At 41.0% G+C, this 21,413-nt stretch overlaps 1 protein-coding gene across 5 annotated transcripts in view; it reads right to left on the bottom strand.

Moving 5' to 3' along the window:
• Window positions 1-8,488, bottom strand: part of LOC109915332 (uncharacterized protein KIAA0232-like) — a 65,093-nt gene extending 56,605 nt beyond the window's left edge. For 2 of the 5 annotated variants that reach the window (XM_020514943.2, XM_048603725.1), the window contains exons 1-2: window positions 7,835-7,949; window positions 6,097-6,178 (exon numbers count right to left, since the gene is read on the bottom strand). The gene's annotated coding sequence lies outside the window, so the exon portion shown is untranslated. Of the gene's footprint in view, window positions 1-6,096; window positions 6,179-7,834; window positions 7,950-8,109; window positions 8,195-8,373 lie in introns of those variants that run through there. The other 3 variants (XM_048603722.1, XM_048603724.1, XM_048603723.1) reach the window with 3 other exon arrangements.
• Between the last annotated feature and the right edge of the window lie 12,925 nt (window positions 8,489-21,413).

Below are 21,413 nucleotides of genomic sequence, written 5' to 3'. Positions count from 1 at the left end.
GAATGAGGGTGGGTAAATAAGGAACCAGGAAATGGCTGAGAAGTTGAAGGAATACTTTACATCAATCTTCATGGTAAAAGACACTGATCACTTTCCAAAAGTACTAAATAATCAAGTGGCAAAAGAGGGACAGGAAATAAATGCAATAACTAGACAACAGAAACGAACAGGGCTAAAATTCGATAAGCCCCCTGGACATGATGGGACGCAGCCTAGGATTTTCAAGGAAGTGGCTACAGAGGTAGTAGATACGCTGGCAGTAATTTTCTCAGGATCCTAAGATTCTGGAAAAGTCCTCGAAGGTTGGAAACTGACAATATAACAAGATCAAAGAGAAAAGGGGACAGAAAACAGGTACGTATAGGCCAGTTAGCTTAATGTATGTTACTGGAAGATATTAGAATGTATTCTAAAGGATGTACTAGCAGAGCATTTAGAAATGCATAATAAAGTCAAGCAGAGCCAACATGGCTTTATGAAGAAAAATCATACCTGTCAAATTTCTTGGAATTCTTTGAGATGATAACTCACAGGAGAGACAAAAAGAAAGCAATGGATGTAATATGTTTCGATTTCCAGAAGGTGTTTGATAAGGTACTGCATGTTAGGCTACATAAAACAACAGCGCATAGTGTTGGGGTAGTATATTAGCATGGACAGCAGAATAGACATGGAAAACAGAGCTGAGATAAGAGGAGACATTCCCAGGATAGCAACTTGTAACTCGTGGAATGCCACAGCAATCAGTGTTGGCGCCACAATTATTTACAATATACATGAACGACATGAATAAGGGAAGTGAATGCATTTAGCTGTATTTGCTGATGACATAAAAACAGGTGGGAAGGCAAGTGGTGAAGATGATAGTCTGCAGAGGGATACAGAGAGGTTAAGTATTTGGACAAAATCTTGGCCGATGAAATGTAATGCGAGAATTGTGTGGTTATGAACTTTGGCAGCAAGAACATAGGAGCTGCCTAATACTTAAATGGCGAAAGGCTGCAGACAGCTGCAGCATGGAGGCATTTGGGGGTCCTCGTGCATAAACCACAGCAAGCTAGCATACATGTTCAGCAGGTAAAATGGAAAGCAAACGGGATGTTGGCCTTTATTCCAAAAGGGAATGGAGGATTAAAATAAGATAGACTAGTTAAAACTATAGAAAGGACTAGTGATACCACAAGTAGAATAATGTGAAGTTTTGGTCCCCTTATTTAAGGGAAGATATATTGGCACTGGAAGCAGTCCAGAGAAGGTTCACTAGGTTGATCCTAAGTATGGAGGGATTTTCCTGAGAAGACCTAGTAGGTTGGGCTTGTACCCACCTGGCTGGAGTCTTGAACTAGGGGTCAGTCTTAAAATTAAAGAGGATTCTTTGTTCTTTCAAAGCACTGCAAATCTTTCCAAGTTTCTATCCCAGATGGCTGTGCCAATTTGCTGCCAGACACAAGGGTCCCCTGTCATAGCTTCCACAGTATACAGAGAGTCTTGGACCACAACCTCAACTTCCGGTCTCAACACAGTGCTATGCTTCCAAGCCAAAGTATCTGCCTTTCTAATTTACTTCACCTTTAGTGCAGCAAAACCACAGGTCTTTTCTCTCCTCTACTTTACCAAACGCCAAGTATTGCAAAACCCAACTGTAATGATGCCAAATTCCAAGCTCTTCTCACTTTTTTGAATTCTAGGAATCTCTCTCCACAATACTGCTTAACCTCATGTTCCCTCAATGCTGAAAAATGTCAAGGTGCTCATCCAAATGTTACAGAAGAAAGGAAGCCATCCCAATTCAACAAAATTCCAGGAATACAGGACAATCTAAGGACCTCCAATCTATTTCAGCAAAATTACAAGAGTATCCATCTCACCCACCCAGTATTACTCAACCAAAGAACGAACAGCAAGGCTACCCACACCTTCGCTGATCTTGCAAACTGTAGGAGTATCACAATAGTGCTGCTAAATTTCAGCCTCAAAGACCAGTAGTTATCATTTTCTCAGTGCTGTCAAATACCAAACCAGCCTCTAAATTGGTACATTTCACTTAGGATCTTTTAGTTTATTGGCGACTTTTCCAAGATATTAAATAACCTTTATAGCTTTAAATGCACAGGCAAAAGAAAACAATTAAGACTGCTCATTTGCAGCTTTCAAGAAGTGTACAACTCGACTTCCAAAGTATTACCATAAATTTCCGAATACTGGATTATAAAAATGCAACCGGAATTGATTCTGTCAGTGAAATAAACACTCCTATTATTCTGAGAATATCCACTAATTCACCCCAAGCGACATGCGAACTTATATGGCATTCTGGTGCTCTCAACCAGGAACTTAAGCATTAAAATTCCTTCTTTTTTTGCCTACTTTGCCTCATGACAAACAAAAGAACACTTGATTATTTTAGGGTTAATTTACCCACGTATCTTTCATCAACTTAAAACATTTCATGTTACATGGAAGCCACATGCCTCAATCAGAAGTACTTATTCCACCAAAACTACATTTCTTTGAAGAACAAAAACTCAGTAAGATTCATCTGAGGATGAGAAAGCAAGTTAAAGAGGGTTAAATAAAACAGGCAAATAATGTTGCAAAGATAAGTAAGCCTGAGGACTGGATGTGTTTTAGAAAGCAGCAGAAGGTGACAAATGCATTGATTAAAATGGGAATAATAGAACTAGAAATAAATGAAAATATAAAAACAAGTTATAAGAATAATTACAAGTTAAGTAAGGAGCCTAAGTTATTTAGTATTAGCAGACAGTGTACTGAAAACACTTACAGAATGAAAATTCAACAAATCCCCAGAAACTAATTGGTCTTTTTACTGGGGCTTTCAAAACAAACTGCAGAAACTTTGGATCTACTGTCTGTAATTTTACAATATTCTTTGGTTTTGTCAAAAGATTCCAATGGACTGTAAATTAGTTAATATAACACACTATTCAAGAACAGAGGGAGAGAAAAAGGGCACTAAAAAGGTTACATAGTGTGGAGCTGGAGGAACACAGCAGGCCAGGCAGCATTCTAGGAGCAGGAAAGCTGACATTTCGGGTCAGCACCCTTCTTCAGAATATTTTCAGAATAGTTTGGAATGATTTTCTGAAGAAGGGTCCTGATCCAAAACGTCAACTTTCCTGCTCCTCTGATGCTGCCTGGCCTGCTGTATTTCTCCAGCTCCACACTGTTATTTCTGACTGCAGTATCAGCAGTTCTTACCATCACTAAAAAGGTTAGTTAGCTTCACACAATGCAGTTAGAAAATCATAGCAGGATCGGATGGTCAGATTTAACAAAAAGAAACTAAGGCTTGACAATTTTATTAAGAGATTTTTTTGAGGATCATACGGTTAGTAATTTAGGTTAAAAGGAAACCAGCACATGTACTATACTTGGAATTTGCAAAAGATCATTCAATAATGTGCTACAGGAAAGGTTAATATGCAAGGCAAAAGTTCACGGAATTTGGATAATATATTAGCATAGATTGAGGATTGGGTAACGCACAAGAAGAGTACATATTAGCAGGATATTTTTAAGTTGGCAGGCTGTAAGTAGTGAAATGCTGCAACAATCAGCGTTGTGGCCTCAGCTCCTTACAACCTTTATGAATGATTTGGACAAACAGTCAGAGCAACATATTCAAGTTTGCTGATGATACAAAGCTAGTTGGGAATGTATGTTAAGGACCCAAAGAAACTGTAAAGAGATACAGACAATTTAAGTGGGTGAGCAACAAGGTGGCAGGAGTACATACTGTGTAAAGAGGGAGGCTATTCACTTTGGTAGTAAGAATAGATTTTTTACGAGGTACAGAACTTCTAAATGTTGATGTGTGGATAGATGTGGACTAATACAAGGAACTCAAAGTTAGCATACAGACATAGCAAAAGCAGATTGGTCTTTATTGCAAAGAGACTACAGCAATTACATAAGCAAGACCAGACTTGAAGCACTATGTGCAGTTTCAGTTTTCCTATTTAAGGATGCATTGGAGGCAGTATGGCAAAACATGACTAGACTGGTTCTTGGGATGGAGTGGCGTGTCCATTGATGAAAGGCTGAGTGAATCGTGCCTATACTTTGTGGATCCAACTGAAACATATAAAATTATGGAAGGACATAGAGCAGACACTGAGAACTGCTTTCCTTAGCTGGGAAGTCTAAAACCTATGGCACAGAATCCGATTAAGGGTTGATCACTTAGGACTGAGAGGAGGATAAATGTCTTCTCAAAGGATTGTGAATCTTAAATTCTCTACCCTACTGGATATTCCATTGTTATTTAAGTCTGAGATGAATCATAAATCTATCAGGGCATCAAGAGCTATAGGGAGCTGACTAGAAAGTAATGGAGAATGTCTGGACAGCATGGACAAGTTGGACCAAAGGGTCTGTTTCTGTACTGTACATCACCACTACTCTAAAGTTGAGGTAGATAATTCTACATAATTCTATTGAATGGCACAGTAGACTTGAGGGATCATATGGTTTAATTCTGCTTTTTACATTTTGAGTAGAGTGCAGAGGTTTAACAAGTAAATTTATGAAATGGCAGTGCTTATGGAGAGGGATATCTGTTTGATAGCACTAGGGACGGCATGTAGAATCTGTTGTGAGACAGCAAGACAGCGCTAGGATTCCCAGGGTTTGTCAGTATTGGAGAGTGAAGAGTCCCGAGAGATAGCAACTCTCAGGAGGATGCTAGGGACTTGGCACAGAAACAAGTCCTAGTGGGTGCAGAACTATAGTATGAAAGCAAGTTCCAATTCAATCCGAATGAAAATCAAGACTGACTGCAACATCCAATGGAATTGAAAGGGTCAAATAATGAGGTTGAGTGAGAGGAGGCAGATGGTCAGCCAGAAAAGATGTAACTTTGATAGGAACTGACCGGCAAGGAATCTGTTCCAATAAGCTCCTATTCCAGTCATCTCGGTAACTGGTTGCATCCCACTCTTCAGGACATGCACAGTTGGCAAATACGGAATTAAACTGTATATGTCAGCTAAGTAGAAAGGTGGGGAAGAATGTGTTTGTAAACTTATTGCTAAGCTACAAATACTGCCATTTAGCATCATTACTTTTTGAACCTCCGTGTTTTACCTATTAGACTATTTTCACATAGCTGTTATGTGTAGGTTTTATTTTGGTGTAATGAAAGGCTGAGAAAGAATATATGGCTAAAATTTCAAAGCTGTTTTGAAATATTCAATGAGTTCAACAGGTCCTTTGAGGAATTTGCACATGACCAAACTGCAAACAATAAATGTGCAATAAAATTACTAAATTTGTAGGAGTGGATGAAGTTATTGAAATCTGTCAACAATAGAGGTATTTTGGAGACGATATTTGGAAGTTGTGAGATGAGAAAATTGTGTCTATAAGTTTTAATCATTACAGGGACATGATATGAAGAAAAATGTCTACGTAGAGATGAGTGAAAAAGGGAAAGAAGTAAACATATTGAATGAATTGAACTCTATAAAATTAACAGCAATTTGAAATCTCTACCATTTGAGGGTACTTTTAGTGCAATGCTGAATCCAATAAAAACTAGCATAGAATTTTCCCGAAAATTCCCTGAACATGCTGATAGCTCAATAATTAGCAATAGCATTACATTCAATCCAAGTATGAGAATTAGAAAGCTGAAAATAAGCAGATATACAAGGTGCCAAAGGGGATTGATAAAGTAGATGTAGAGAGGATGTTTCAACATGTTGGGCAATCTAGAACAGTCATAGTTTTAGCAAAAGGCATAGCAGATTTAAAACAGATGAGGAGAAGTTACTTCTCTCAAAGGGTCATGAAACTGGGAGATACAGTACCCCGAATGGTGGACACTGGGACAATGAAAAAAATAAGAAGAAAGACAAATTTTTAATTAGGAATGGGTTGAAGGGTTATGGAGAGTGGGCAGGAAAGTGGAATTGAGGCTGGGATGAAATCAGCCATAATCATATTAAATGGCAGAGTGGGCTTGAGAAGCTGGATTGCTTACTCTTGCTCCTAGTTCTCATGACTTACACGATCAACTTGTGCACATAGGTCACTGGCATCACACCAAGTCATCTATCGAGCTTAACTTACAGTAACTCCAGTCTAAAATGGCACACCTCAACACCCACTTCTCTTGGCAGAAATTGGAACTACTCCAATACAATTCTTCTTCCTAGATTGAAAGAACACAATACGCATAAGGGATAGAAGTGCCATAAAACGTACATGGCCAGGTTTAATAAACAAATGCTTCAACAATCTGACAGAATTCTTCATATTAAAGACGATCTTTTGCTAGAATTTAGGTTTTAGTACATTCCTTTCCAGTTTCTAATTTCGCATGGACTAAAATTTTGAACAAGATGATCTATTCACTTCATCCACAAGAAACTATTGCTAACTCTATCGCATGTCTGAGGAATATAAAAACATATCTAGAGGTCTCATTTTTTAAACAGCAAACTGTAAAGTCTATACCTAGGCAAAATGAAACACCATGACAATTTATGTTTGCTTCTTAATATCAACACACAAAGTTTGCTGACAGCTGCAAACCTGCTCCTTTGTTATATACCTGCTGTTTTGAGTGAAATACTTTCTTTGCAACACACTGAGAAATGTCAATTTTGCCCTTCTTGGACAATCAAGTTGCAAAAGCCAGACCTAAAAGAAACAATGAACCTTGTAGAGTGGAGTAGTTGTAAGGAGGAATATTGAAAGCACCCTTAATTCCTTAACTAACTTTCAGATTCTAAACCATGCCACTCACACTGCCTCAAGGTTTCTTCAACCCCAAGTTGAATTACGATACAGCTCAATTATGGTGTTTCACATGATTATTGCCAAAGTGTTGCCAAAGCATAAAATTTCGAGATTCAGCTATTCATGGGATAATCTACTTATGAGAAGTCTCTTGATGAAAACCTCAAAAGGATAGGCTAGAAATACACCGACATACAAAAATTAGAGAAGAAATGCGTGATTAGTTGAAACACCACATTCTTCTTGTGAAGCTTAAACTTCTTTGGACTAAATCAAGATTCATTCCATTAAGTTCCACAAATTTGGAAACAGCTAGTATATAAACAAGCCATGCTGTGAAAGTACATGGCATACACATATATTCTTCTCTTATTGACTAGAAGTCTGGTATTTGGGTTGAATATTTAGATAATTTACAATAGCTTTTATTTACATATCACCTCGCACTGAAAGGGACATCTATAAGCAACTGATTGCCTCAAACTAGGTCAAGGGAACAAGAAAATGGGTGCAAGAAACAAAAAAAACTGATTTTAAAATAGCTTTGGAAGAAGTTGCAGAGAAAAGTGGCTGGAGTTGGGGGGCGGGGGTTGGTTGGAGGCCGGGGCGGGAAAGGGGTGGCGAGGGTATTGGGGAAGGTGGGGGTAGCGATCGGGGACGGGGGAAAAGAGGGCATCGGGGGTGGGGGAGTGAGGAGGAGGAGGGGGGCAAGCAACTGGGTGGAGGAGTTGTCATCCTATTATGAGAGTGAGCGGGCCCCACCGCTTGAAACTCTCTCGCAGACCTCAGGGCTGAGGATAGGGAGTGGGCGGGACTCCCACCCCAGGCGGAGGCTCCAACCATAAGCACCCACCCAGGCAGCCCCAGCGGCCGAGGTGGGGGGGAACCCAGTCGAGAGGCCCCACCTTCTCGGCCCGGGAGACCGTTAGCAGAAAGGGGTCCCGGCTCGGCCCCGCCCCAGGGGCCCAGCTGGGTCGCTCCGCTTTACGCTGCGGCTTACGGGTCCAAGCGTGGCCCTGGCACTAGGCCAGGCCGGTCCGGGGCTCGGGCTCGCTCGCTCACTCACCCCCCTCTGTCTTTGCGGCTGCTGTCCGTTTGCGGCGCGCGGATCCGGCGATGGTGGAACGCGGCGGCGGAATCGGCCTCACCGAGCACGTCACAATGCCCTCCGCTTCTTCAGCCAATTAGCGGCCGAGCTCCGAGAGCCTTGTCCTCACCCACCCCCCCTTACACCCATAGACATTCCAGAGGGCGAGGCGAGCGAGGGGGCGGCAGCGCTTTGTGCTGGCACTCAGAGGGGTAACTCGCTGAGCTGGGTTAATGCAGCCAACGTACACTTACAGCTTGCACAATCCAAATCCTCGATCTTCTTAGATTCTACCGCGAAACATGTCGACAAATGCTTCATTCTATGAAACACTGAAGCACTTGTCCAGAATGCATGATACATTTGCAAGAAAAAAAAATTACTGGTGTAAATCGATTTAATTTTGATTTGGAAAAGCTTTTGCTTTTTTAACCAATTGTTCAATATCACTATATATGGACAGCTGGAAGTTTTTCCTATTTCGGAAAAAATTATCATTCAGGGATAAACATGTTTACATTTTATGATTCTTTTTTCTGTTCCTCGAGGGATTTGCATTACAATAGCCAACTTTCCTCAATAGCGCAGAAGGTGGCCATTAGTCTGGTCGTGCCTTTGCCAGCCCTGCAATAGCACCTCTCACTCCTCCATCCCCGTTCCTTCTCACGTAACTCTCCTAATTCCGTTTCAGTTTAAAGACCACAATTGAATCAGTCTCTATCATTCTCAGGTGTTCAATTTCAAATTCCAAACACTCAACTACATTAATAAAAATCTCACGACACTGTTGCTTCTTTTGCTGACCGTCTCCTTGGTTGGACAGATTTTTCTTTTTCTCCTATTCTTGGGACAACTCACCTCACTGCAGTCCTCCTAACCCTGCACGTAAGAGATGTACACGAGCCCCTTTCTCCAGGTCCCCACCCAGTTGCTGTGGCTGCTGCAGCCTTAAAAAGTCGAGTTTTTTTTTGTGTTGCATGCAGTGACTCCTTTGATTAGAAACCCTTCCCTTGACAGAAAGGATGCATCATCCTGTTTCTCTTCCACTAACCCCCCGCCACCCCGCCAAATGTTCAGGGAGAACGAGAATGGATTTGTTCTGATAAAGAGCAATGGACAGACACTTCATGATTCTAAAACAAAGAACTGCAGTTGCTAGAAATCTGAAACAAAAAAAATGTCTGGAGAAACTCAACTGGTGTAGCAGCATCCGTGGACAGAAAACAGATTTAACGTATCGGATCCAGTAACCCTTCTCCTTGTAGCGCTTCACTCCAAACCCAAGAACTGCCCAGCAAAAGTGAGAAGTTTCCATCAGTTAATTTAGTTTCGCTGTCCCCGCAAATTCGGTCAGATCTACTGTCTTTTTTTTGACAGACAACATCCGCAGTATTTTGTACTAAGATTTCTCTTTAGGTACTGAACAAAAAAAATTACGCAAAGTTTTGATAATCAGTTCTATTTCCTTATTTTCCCAGAACTGATTGCAGGGTGTGCATTTTGCTTCTTTAATACTTAATTATATTAAATCCAGTCTCACCACCCCCTTTATTACTATTACCTTTATTATTGCCACAGTACATAGTATGTACATACAGTACAAAAGCAGGCCTTTTACTACAATAGGCCTTATCTCTATAATCCTCTGACTACCCTTTATATAACTACACCAACATACTCTTCTAATCATTTTGTCCTTCTCTTGATCTAGCTTCTGTTTAAATACAATTCTTTTCGTCCCAATTGTTCTTTGTGGTAAAATTAGTCACATTCTAACCTTTATTTTTCTTTTCACTTCAGCCCTAAATGGTTCAGTCCCAGGTTACTGGGGTTATTGGTGAATGGTTTCAAATCAGTGCTTCCCAAACCTTTTCCCCGGAAGTTTGAAAATTGTCACCACCTTTCAGAGAGAATTGAGAGAGCCTGTAGGGGCGCTGTGACAAAAGGAAACCATTAGAGGGGAGCACAGCTGTCATAACTTAGTTGGAGATGCAAAGCAGTCTTTGGTGCTTTCGAGCTTACACAATGTAGGTTCTGACCCCAGATTTTACAAGTCTTGTTCTAAACTCTTACCAGGGTTGTATGGTTGGTGGAGTTTGTTTTATTTGTTCATGGGAGGAGAGGCTCAGTGGCTAGGCATTTATTTCCCATCCCTAATTGAAAAGAAGGCAGTTAAGAGTCAACCACTTTGTTGTGGGCCAGGAGTCACATGTAGGTCAGACAAGGCAAAGATGGTAGACTTCCTTTTCTCAAGAGCATTAATGGACCAGAAGGGTTTTTATGCCAGTTGATAATGATTACTTGGTCACCATTACTGTGGCTTTTTATTTCAGACTTTCGTTGAATTCAAATTTCACCAGCTGCTACGATGGGATTTGAATCATATTTCACCAGAAAATTAGCTTGTGATTCTGGATTACTTGTACAATGACATTACCACTACCTGATTTCTAGCCTTAGTATTAGTAATATGTGCCTCTTAAAATTGTCAAAGAAGAGTAAATAATTCTAATTAATTGCCAATTGTTATTGAAATGCCAACCCACCTGTCTGGCCCAAAAATTAAATATTAAACTGTGGAGTTTGATTCCTTTGGGTAGCAAATTGTTCTTAGAAATTTTTTTGTATTAATTTTCCCTCCCTTGCAATCCAATTTTACTTCTTTGTTCTTCAGTGTGTTCACTTTTAATTTGCCCTTCTCAGCTGTTTCATTTTTTTCCCCTCAACTTCAAATTGCATTGGTTCAGGAGGTAACACTTGCCTTTTAGAGCTCCCACATGTCTGTGGCCCTCAACATATTTGTCAATTTACACTTCCAGCAAGGTACGGAACAAATAATTTGAACAGAAATTTCCGAGTGCAATTGGGCACAGTGCAAGGTATCACCTTCCAACAAGATTGCTTGGTGACTCAGTGGTTAGCGCTGCTACTTCATAGCGCCAGTGACCCAGGTTCGATTCCAGCTTTGTTGTACCTGTGTGTGAAGGTTGCACATTATCCAGATGTCTGTGGGGGTTTCTTCCCACAGTCCAAAGATGTGTAGGTTAGGTGGATTGGCGTTGGTATAGTGTTCAGGGATGTATGGGCTAAGTGATTAGCCATGTGAAATTTAAGTTTGTGTCTGGGTGGGATAGTCTTTGGTGTCTCAGTGGATTTGACAGGCTGAACGGCTTGCTTCCATACTGTGGGGATTCCATGAAGATTTGGCCTGATATTTCCAATCATGAGTGAGTAACAAAAGAACATAATTTTAAGATATGGTAATTTAACAAAAGAAGGAGAGATTGGTATGCCAAGAAATATTTTCTCCAGTAAATTATGGCCTGGGATGTACTGCACAAAATGGTGATGTAATCAATTTCAATACTACCTTTCAAAAGTGAACTGTATGTACAATTGGAAAAGATGATGCAGGCTATAGTAAGGAACAGAGGATATAGACAAAATTGATTTCACAGCTGACAAAAGTAGAACGGACTGAATGACTTCCTTGCAAGTTTTATGCCCAAGCCACACATTGCTTTTAATAATTGAGCTGTAGATGGTGATCTGGTGTTCACTGGTAAGCTATCCACCCAGTAGTGGAAACAAGGTCACATCTCGATGGGCAGAGCATTTTTTGGTGTAACCTGTTAATTGTTCTTTTTGGACATTTAGAAACAAAAGTATTGTGCACCATAAATTGCCAGAGAAACTCATAACAGTATGGTGAGCATTAGGGGGCACATAGGACCTTGGTGAATGGCAAGACTGATAGTGCATCTCATTGGCCATATAATTTAAGGATTGGGGAAAACAGTTTCTTTTCTGTTCATTTGTGAGATGTGGGCATTGCTGGCTGGCCAGCAATTCTTGCCCATCCCTAGTTGTCCTTGAGAAGGTGGTGGTGAGCTGCCTTCTTGAACTGGTGCAGGCTTCTTGCTGTAGGTTGACCCACAATGCTATTAAGGAGAGAATTCCAGGATTTTGACGCAGCGACAGTGAAGGAAAGGCAATATATTTCCAAGTCAGGATGTTGAGTGGCTTGGCGGGGAACTTGAAGGTGGTGGTCTTCCTATATGTCTGCTGCCCTTGTCCTTCTACATGGAAGTGGTCATGGGTTTGCAAAGTGCTGTCTGAGCATCTTTGGTGAATTTCTGCAGTGCATCTTGTAGATAGTACACATTGCTGCTACTGGGTGTCGGTAGTGGAGGGAGTGGATGCTTGTGGATGTAGTGCCAATCAAGTGGGCAGCTTTGTCCTGGACGGTGTCAAGCTTCTTGAGTGTTGTTGGGGCTGGACTCAACCAGGCAAGTGGGGAGTATTCCAGCACACTCCTGACTTGTGCCTTGTATATGGTGAGCAGACTTTGAGGAGTCAGGAGGTGAGTAACTCTAAAGCTTTTGAGAAGGTTTGTAGCTCAGGTTGTGGATGAGGTTGTAGACTTGTTCGCTGAGCTGGTGTGTTTGATTGCAGATGTTTCATCACCCTGCATTGTCAACATTGTCAACGTGCCTCCAGTGAAGTGTTGGTGTTCTTGTTATTTATATGCCTCGGTTTGCTGGGGTGGTTGGCATCGCTTCCGGTTCTGTTTTTCTGTGGTTTGTATATAGGGTCTAGTTCAATGTGTTTTTGATGGAGTTCTGGTTGGAATGCAAGGCCTCCAGGAATTCCCTGGATGTTTCTGTTTGGCTCAATCTATTATGGATGTGTTGTCACAGTCGAATTTGTATCCTATTTGTATTTATGAATAATGCTGTTATGTCAAAGAATATCATTATTTCTTCCTCTTCTACTCTAATGTCCTTGATGTTGAGGAATTCTTGGGAGGAGTGGATGGAGTGGGTAGTGTTGTCAACTAAGTATTTCAGTTTCTGTTGTAGTTCTTTTGCTAGTCTATATGTTGGTGTGCCTGGTAGTGAGACAAATGGTCTGAGGGGGACCCCTGGCTTGTGTGTCTTAGGGAGTCCATACAAGTGGGGTGTGTTGGATTCGTCTGGTTTCATTTTTTGGTAGTCTGTCTTGCTGATATCTCCTGAGTTGTGTAATTTCTTCAGGATTGTTTTAATTCGGTTCTGTAACTGTGGTGTTGGGTCAATCGCCATCTATTGGTAGGTGTTTTTTGGTGAGTTACTCGCACAGTATTCCTAGCTTCTGACCTGCTCTTGTAGCCATTGTATTTATGTGGTGAGTCCAGTTGAGTTTCTGGTCAATGATAACCCCCAGGCTGTTGATAATGGGGGATTCAGTGATGGTAACACCATTGAATGTCAAGGGGCGGAGGTTAGATTGTCTCTTAGTGGTGATGGCATTTGTGTGGCATGAATGTCACTTGCCACTTGTCAGCTCAAGCCTGGATATTGTCCAGATCTTGTTGCATTTCAACACGGACAGCCTCAGTGTCTGAGGAGTCACGAATGGTGCTGAACATTGTGCAATCATTGGTGAACACCCTCACTTCTAACCTTATGATGGAGGGAAGGTCTACCTGAGAAACTCCTGCAGAGATGTCCTGGAGCTGAGATGATTGACCTCCAACAACCATGACCATCGTCCTACATGTCAGGTATGACTCCAACCACCAGAGAGTTTGCCCACTTTTAACCATTGATTTCAGTTTTGCCAGGGCTCCTTGGTACCAAACTTGGCTGAATGCAGCCTTGATGTCACGGGCTGTCACTCTCACCTCACCTCTGGAATTCAGCTCTTGTGTCCTTGTTACAACCAAGGCTGCAATGAGGTCAGGAGCTGAGTGGCCCTGGCGGAACCCAAACTGAGTGTCACTGAGCAGGTTATTGCTGAGCAGGTGCTGCTTGATAGCACTGTTAATGACACTTTCCATCACTTTACTAATGATTGAGAGTACACTGATAGGGCGGTAATTGGCCGGGTTGGATATATCCTGCTTTTTGCATACAGGACATACTTGAGCAACTTTCAACATTACCGGGTAGATGCCAGTGTTGTAACTGTAATGGAATAGCTTGGCTAGGGGAGCGGCAAGTTCTGGAGCACAAAGCTTCAGTACAATTGCCAGAATGTTGCCAGGACCGATAGCCTTTGCAGTATCCAGTGTCTCCAACCATTCCTTGACATCACGTAGAGTGAATCGAATTGGCTGAAGACTGATATCTGTAATGCTGGGGACAACTGGAGGAGGCCGAATTAGATCATCCACTTGGTACTTCTGGCTGGATTGCTGCGCATGCTTCAGCCTTATTTTCGCACTGATGTGCTGGGCTCTGCCATCATTGAGGATGGAGATATTTGTGGAGCCTCCTCCTCCAGTGAGTAGTTTAATTGTCCACCATCATTTACGACTGGATGCGGCAGGACTGCAGAGCTTAGACCTGAACCGTTGGTTCTGGGATCACTTAGCTGTGTCTATCACTTGCTGCTTTTGCTGTTTGGCATGCAAGTAGTCCTGTTTGGTGGCTTCACCAGGTTGATACCTCATCTTCAGGTATGCCTGGTGCTGCTCCTGGCATGCTCTCCTACACTCTCCATTGAACCAGGGTTGATCCCCTGGCTTGATGGTAATGGTTGAGTGGGGGATATGCCAGACCATGGGATTACAGATTACGCTGGAGAACAATTCTACTGCTGTTAGTGGCCCAGAGCGCCTCATGGATCGTCAGCCTTGAGTTGCTAGATCTGTGCGAAGTCTGTTCCATTTAGCATGGTGATAGTGCCACACAACACGATGGAAGCTATTCTCAATGTGAAGGCAGGACTTCATCTTCACAAGGACTGTGCGATGGTCACTCTTACTAATACTGTCATGGACAGACGCATGTGCAGCTGGCAGATCGGTAAGGATGAGGTCAAGTATGTTTTTCCCTCTTGTTGGTTCCCTCACCACCTGCCGCAGACCCAGTCTAGCAGCCAAGTCCTATAAGACCCGACCAGCTCGATCAGTAGTACTGTTGCCGAGTCACTCTTGGTAGTGGACATTGAAATCCCCCAACCAGAGTACATTTTGTGCCCTTGCCATCCCTAGTGCTTCCTCTAAGTGTTGTTCAACATAGAGGTGTACTGATTCATTAGTTGAGGGAGGATGGTGTGTGATAATCAGTAGGAGGTTTCCTTGCCCATGTTTAACCTGAAGCATGAGACTTCCTGGGGTCCAGAAGCAATGTTGAGCACTCCTAGAGCAACACCCTTCTGACTGTATACTACTGTGCCGCCACCTCTGCTGGAGCTGTCCTGCTGGTGGGACAGCACATACCCAGGGGTGGTTGTGGTGGTGTTTGGGACATTGTCTGTAAGGCCTGGTCCTGTGAGTATGATAATGTCAGGCTGTTGCTTGACTAGGTTGTAAGACAGCTCTCCCAATTTTGGCACTAGCCCCCAAATGTTAGTGAGGAGGACTTTGCATGGTTGACTGGGCTCTTTCTGCCACTGTCTTTCCTGGCACTTGGTCAATGCCAGGTGATCTGTCCGGTTTCATTTCTTTGAGACTTTGTAGCGATTAGTAAAACTGAATGGCTTGCTAGGCCATTTCAGAGGGCAATTGAGAGTCAACCACATTGCTATGTGGTCTGGAGTCACATGTAGGCCAGGCTGGGTGAGGATGGCAAATTTCCTTCCCTGAAAGACATTAGTGAGCCAGATGGGATTTCTGACAATTGACAATGATTTCATGGTGATCAGTAGATTCTTAATTCCAAAATTTTATTTTATTAAATTCTAATTCCATTGTCTGCTGTGGTGGATTTGAACCCAGGTCCCCCGAACTTAGCTGGGTTTCCTGAATTAATAGTCTAGTGCTAATAGCTGTAGGCCATCACTTGCCCTAATAATGTAGTAATAACTAATAAATGCGTTTTTAAATGTACATTGGCAAACTAATGTTGGTGGACTACCTAGGTAAAATAAAGTAGTAAGTCGTTATGAGATAAGCAATATGTATCTACCTTGTTTTGATTTATAGTTTTTTTTTAATATATCAGTACCTTTGTACATTCAGTCAACAGGGTGGACGCTTCTCATCCTTCTCTATTGCATAACAACTGGAAAGTGCTCCATCTAGTGACCACTTTGAAAAGTGCAAAGAAACGGCAGAAAAATTTAACGTTCAGACTTGCATCTAATTTTACAACAATAGCTAGATAAACCATCCACTGTGAGCATTCCCTTCAGAAAACAGCCATTTTGTTTCCTAATTGTTGACTGTGAAAAATATTCAATAATGAGGTGAGATTTCGGATTATGTGAATTCCAAGATACATGAAACTAAATAAAAGAATTTTCGAAGTGGTTTCCGGATTACAGCATATGTTGTAAGCAAAGACACTTTTGCTTCTGCAGGAACATTCCAAGCTGATGATGGTGGAGAACCTGACTTGTTCGAGCATTGCATGTTTTCAAACAATTAAATAACTCCCAAACCTTTGCAAGACAGTTTCTCAAAGTGCCAGTTGTTATGCTAATATGATAACATGACAAAACCAAATATAACTTAATTATAATGTAATACAATACATTTATCTGCATTTCAAAGTTTTGTAGCCAAATGCATACGTGACATTGGATATCCGTAAAATAGTATTCTTGTAATTAGATTATTTAACATAATTCTGCTGCAGACCCCAAGGAACCTCAAGTGCTATCCTTAAATTAATTCATTGATGAATAACTTTTCGATCAGAACAGGTGATCAGTTTTTTGCAACTACGATACATATCATTTGCTAGAGAAGCAACATACTTCTAATTTTTAATTGGTATAAAACATGTACTTCCATTGTATGCTTCTGACAAGATAGTAGTATCCTGAGGACCTGGTTAGAAGGTCAAACCTCTCTGGAATAGACCAGCATGCTGGTACTACATGAGTATGTGCTACAATTTTACAAATTCTTAAAGCATCAAGAATTAATCAGCAATGTCTCACTTACAGGATAACTCTTTTCCATACATTGAGATATTTAATCAGTTAAGTCTACTTCTAAGAAAAGTGGCCAGTAGAACACTATTTTTATGTGGGATTAAAGTGCACACTGTGCACCTATTAATAATGTTCAGAATACTTTATGCTTTATTGACTATTCTGTCCAGCTGTCCTGCCATCTTCAATGATCTGTGCACATATATAACCAAGTCCCTCTTATTTTACATTGTCTGATTATGCTCTTCTGACCAAAATGCATCACCTCACTTTTCTCCGCATTGAACTTCACTTGCCACCTATTCACCCACTCCATGAGCATGTCAGTGTACTTTTGGCATTTTATAATTGTTATGGACCAGACCAAACCCCCTCAAAATATATTAAGAACATAGCCTGGACCATAACTTTTCTTATTTTAAAGGTTAGGTGTTGCATTCCAGTTGTAATTCGATCGGTCAAACCAACGGATTTGAAGCAAAACACACTTTGTTCATACACTGTAGTCAAAATACAACAAAAAAAAGAAGAAATTGGAATAACAACTCTATTGGAAAACTTCACAGAATAACTGAATTGTTTAACTACTAAACAGTAACTGTTCCAATATAGTAACAACCCATGAACATACTCTGGACAAAGGCAAATTCAGTAAAACAGATATGTCTCACATGTAATTCCAGCATCAGGAAGGGAAGTCCCCGCTTTTAGCCAGATCCGAGAGAGGAAAAACAGCTTCCACATCCAGTTTCAAGACCCCAGCAGCTGCTACTGAAAACCAAAACTTAAAATCATGGTTCTCTGGGAGCTTACCTCACCCATTCAGGCTGCTTCTATTGTTCAAGCTTTAAAAAAACCCCCAAGGCCTCACAAGCTGTTTACTTTGACCTTTCAATAGACAACTCATCACTTGTCTTAAAATCTCTCTTCAAAAATAAAGGATAGAATACACCTTTTAAAACCACAGTATTATCACACAGTGTTGTTTTTCCCAGTTTCCAATGTTGCTAAGTTTCATACCATTTGCAACCTTTATTTCCTGCACACCAAGATCGAAATCATTTATATAAATCAAGCAAAGCAAGGGCCCTAACAACAACTCTGGGGAACTCCACTACAAACCTTCCTCTAGCCTGAAAAATATTCATTGGCTGTTATTCTGTTTCCCAGCACTCAGCCAAGTTTGTATCCATATTGCTACTATCCCTTTTATTCCAAGAGCCATAACTGCTCTTGCTAGTATTTTGAATGCCACTCTAGTTAATACCTTATGAAACTTCTTGTACACCACACTAGCATCATTACCCTCATTCAGGCTTCCTGTTGCCTTTTCTAAAAACTCTAACCACACAACTTTCCTTTCAAAATCTATGCTGACTCTTCCCAATTTTTCCATTATACTATTAATTTAATCCCAATTATGTTTTTTCCAGAAGCTTCCCTATCACTGATATTAAACTGGCTGTCCGTAAATGCTGGGATTATCCTTAAAATGTTTTTTTGAACTAGGGAGTGATGTTTGCAATTCTCCAGTCTTCTGACACCTCTCCTGAGAGTAGACTGAAGCATTGTAGCTTAAAATTTCTACTCTCACTTCCTCCAATACCCTTTGAATGCATCTCATCTGGTCCCAGTGCCTTGTCAACTTGAAGTCCCATCTATTTGTATACCTATAGCACACTTTGAGATTCCCCTTTATGTTGACTGTCAGTCTTTTCTCATAATCTGCCTTTGCTTCTCTAATGTGCTTTTCCACCTCCCATCTGATCTTTCTGTATTCCTCTTGGTTCGCAACTGTATTTTCTACCTGAAACTTGTCATAAGCACACTTTTTCTTCTTTATCTAAATTTCTATCTTGTTTGTCATCCAGGGAACACAGGATTTGTTTGTCTTACCCTTCCCTTTTGAGGGAATGCACATTGACTGTACCCAAACCTTTTCCTTGTTGAATAAAGTCTATTGCTTTGTTACATTTTATTTCACCAACCTTTCATTCCAGTCTATCTGGCCCAGATCTGTTCTTGTCCCATTGAAGTCAACTCACTGCCAATTGATTTCTCTTACTCTGATTGACCATTGTTTTTCTCAACATAATTCTAAACTTTATGAACAATGATTACTGTCTCCTAAATGTTTCCCCTAATGACACTTGATCTACTTGGCCCACCTCATTTCCAAGAAGCAAGTCGAACAATGCATCCTTTCATGTTGGACTGGACACACTGCTGTAAGAAATTCTGAACACAACGTAAGAACACTTGCCTTTCATTGCCCCTTACACTATCAGTATTGCAGTTTATACTTGGGTAATTTAAGTCCCCTTTATAACTCTACAATATTGGCATCTGGCTGTAACTTCTCTGCAGATTTGTTCCTATCTTTCTCACAGTTGGTAGTCAATAGCCTACATTTGAGATTTGCAACTGCCCCCTTGTATTCCCTGACTCTAGCCAAATTTATCCTGCCATTGAACCTTCTGAGACATCTTCTTTCTCCAGAACTGCAATGCTCTCCTTATCCGATAGTGCCACCCCTTATCCTTTCCTTCCTTTTCTATCTTTTATGAACACCATTTAACACATTCTGCCCTTCCTTGACCTGGGTCCCTGTTATTGTCACAACATAATGTATCCACATTGCAATCTGCACCTATAACTTCCCAATATTATTTACGCTATTTTGAGCCTTCACATATATGAACAGAAACATTGATCTGGACTTCATTACTTTCTCCCTTACTCCAACATTGACTTACTATTTTCTATGCTAGTGCTGTCTGTCTCTTCAAGTATTTAGTGAAGCCTAGTATTCTCATCAGATATTCTCTCTTGGTTCCGAGACTCTGCCAAAACTAAACAAATAGCATGAGTAATACGCCATGCAAGGAAATCAGTCCCAACAAAAGTCTAGATGCAACCCACCTAGCTTGTATGGATGTCCCCCCCCCACAAATTAATTCTCTTAAAAATGCACATTGTTAATTGTCCCCCTTCAGTTCATTAATTCACAAGAGAATTATGTTAATACGTTGGAATGGGAAACTAAGCTGAACTCCGAGATACTGCTTAGGAAAATTAGAGGAATCATCACCTCTATGAAGATTGTCTTCAACATGAATTTGGATCAATTTGGAACTTATGTTACCTTATTTCAGATTAAAAATCATTCATGCTAGTAATTTCAATGTGGTGTTTTCTTCATTTTTGATGCTCATCTACTAGGAGGTTGCATGTTCCAAAGTTTCTTATAATTAGAAAGTCATTTGCAACAAGGGCTCTTTGAAATTCTTCTACTTTTTATTCATTCAGAGGATGTGGACTTATTGCCTATTTGCAGTTGCCCTTGAGAAGGTGACAGTGAGCTACCTTCTTGAACCATTGCAGTACATTTGGTGTAGGCACACCACTGTTAAGGAAGGAATTCCACAATTTTGAGCCAGTGATAATGAAGGAACAGCAATATAGTTCGAAGTTAGGATGGTAAGTGGCTTGGAAGAATTTACAGGTAGTGTACCTGTGTACCTGCTGCCCTTATTCTTCCAGATGGTGGTGGTTGAGAGGTTTGGAAGGTGCAATTGAAGGTGGTTTGGTGAATTCTTACGATTCCTGCATCTTCTGGATGATAAGCACTTCTGCTACTGGGCATTGGTGGAGGAGAGAATAGATGTTGGTGGAATGTGGTGCCAATCAAATGGGGTACTGTGCTTTGGATGGTGTCAAGCTTTAGTGTTGTGGGGGCTGCACTCATGCAGATAAGTGGGGACTTTTCCAACACACTCCTGACATGTCTTGCAGGTGGTAGGCAGCCTTTGAGCAGTCAGGTGAGTCACTTACTGCACGATTCCAAACCACTGATCCATTCTCATGGCTACTATATTTGTATAGCTAGTCCAGTAAATCTTCTGGTCAATGATAACCTGCTAGCCCCCACCCACCCATTGATTCGGGGCATTTGGCTAATATGTTGCCATTGATTTTCAACGTTCTTAGGAACAGACAATTTAAAATAGGGGTTCAAATTCTAAATGGGGTGCAGGAGCAGAGGAACTTGGGGGTATACGTGCAAAGATCATTGTAAGTGGAAGGACAGATGGCAAGAGCAGTAAATAAAACAGTGTTCTCAGCTTTCTTGAAAGGGCAGAGTGTAGAGGTCAATGTGTGTCAGGGCAGGTATGATGGATTGAATGCAAATTGGTATGGGATAGCATAGGGTATTCGATAAACTAAAAGTGATGGAGGATGGATGATTGGAGGTAAGCCAAGACAGCAATTGAGTAATTGACACTAGAGGTGACAAAAACACAGTTGAGGGTTTCAGTGGCAAATGAGCTGGAAGTAATTTCAGAAATTTTATTATGGCATTTTTCTAAATTGTCTTTGGACTCAGAGTGCAGGAAGATGGGATTTCCATGCCATTTGTAATGTAGGAATTCCTATATTATCTTACTGCTCAGGCAGCCTTAGATAATATAGCAGCTCTTGACTATGGTAAAGAGAAGTTCTGTTGGAGGTTCCTAGTGTTTTATCAACTTTACCAGACATCTTTGGCACACTTTGGCCTCAGCAAATTTAAGATGTAATCAACTAAGAAGTTAAATATTCCTAACATGAGAGTATTTACTACCATGATGGATTGGTTAAACATCTTCAATAGAAGAGAAAACTAGAGCGAAAATGGGAAGGTTATTGG

This window comes from Rhincodon typus, chromosome 12 (genome assembly GCF_021869965.1).
Source record: "Rhincodon typus isolate 14 chromosome 12, sRhiTyp1.1, whole genome shotgun sequence".
Lineage (NCBI taxonomy): Eukaryota > Metazoa > Chordata > Chondrichthyes > Orectolobiformes > Rhincodontidae > Rhincodon > Rhincodon typus.
Note: the sequence above shows the minus strand (reverse complement) of the source record. Positions and strands in the feature narration are given on the sequence as shown.